We start from the raw sequence: 1126 nt of genomic DNA on the forward strand, positions 1-1126 counted from the left end.
TTCCTGAAACCTCGTTCATGTCTGTGGGGCTGGGGTTGGGGGATGAAGGGGAAGAATGGAAAGGAGATGAGTCATATAACAATGAGAAAATGGAAAGGGAATAGAGAGGTTTTAAGCTGAGATTTGAAGAAAGGAAGTGGTTCAGACGGAAGCAGAGAATTCCTATAGGGTAGAACAAAGAAAGAGTAACTATGAACTATAGAAATCATGAAAGAAAAATGGTCCCTTGATTAGGGCACAAACTTGGGACTTGGGAAACTTAGGTTCAATTCCCTCCTCCATCACAGACTGCCTATGTGACCTTGGGTAAGTCACTTAACCTTTTTGGGCCTTAGTTTCCCATCTGTAAAATGGAGATAATAATACTTCCCTAACTCTTAGGAATATTGTGAGGATAAACACCTTATAGAGTGTGAGGTGGTCAGATACTACGTTAATAGGGGCCATATCAGATGGATTGATAGAGAAGGAACTAAGTAAACGTAGGGACATTACATAATGGTAGTGACTGGGGAAGATAGGAAAACTTCCCTGAAATGAAAAGAGGAGCAGATAGAGAGGTAAAATTCAAACCAGGAAAAAGGAGTGCTAAAGACATTGAGCCAGATCTAGCCAGCTTTCTGATCTTAACCTAGACTGCAGGTTCCAAAAGGAAGTAAATCCTCCTGCAAAGGGGTGTAGTGAAGCAAGGACATGCAACCCTTACTCTGTTGGAGGAGGTCACAGCTAGACCTCTACTGACCCAAAAAGTAAATGAAGCTGGTCAGGGAAGATTATGGATAGGACAGACGGGAGATGATTTCTCACATCTCCCATGCAGAGTAACGATACAGAGAAGATTAGCATGGCCCCTGTGCAAGGATGACACGCAAATTCGTGAAGCATTCTTTAAAAAAAAAAAAAAACTAATAAGACTCCTGTGGAACTCCATCTACAATTTAAAGTTGCCCTCCCCTGGTGGAACACCCAGAGGAAGGCAGCAATGCAAACACTGCAAGCTCTCCCATAGGGGTGACTTCCCCAACTCAGGTTCAGCAGATCTCAGTGGACCATTTATGATTAGGAGGGTAGCAATGCAATTTACACCCCACATACACCAGATGGGATGAAACAAGTCCAATGGCCT

At 43.2% G+C, this 1126-nt stretch overlaps 1 non-coding gene across 1 annotated transcript; it reads left to right on the forward strand.

Moving 5' to 3' along the window:
* Window positions 1-794: 794 nt before the first annotated feature.
* LOC117883454 lies at window positions 795-896 on the forward strand. Its single transcript, XR_004647272.1, has one exon. It is a non-coding gene; the product is annotated as a U6 spliceosomal RNA (small nuclear RNA).
* Window positions 897-1126: the final 230 nt, after the last annotated feature.

This window comes from Trachemys scripta, chromosome 9, assembly GCF_013100865.1.
Source record: "Trachemys scripta elegans isolate TJP31775 chromosome 9, CAS_Tse_1.0, whole genome shotgun sequence".
Taxonomy (NCBI): domain Eukaryota; kingdom Metazoa; phylum Chordata; order Testudines; family Emydidae; genus Trachemys; species Trachemys scripta.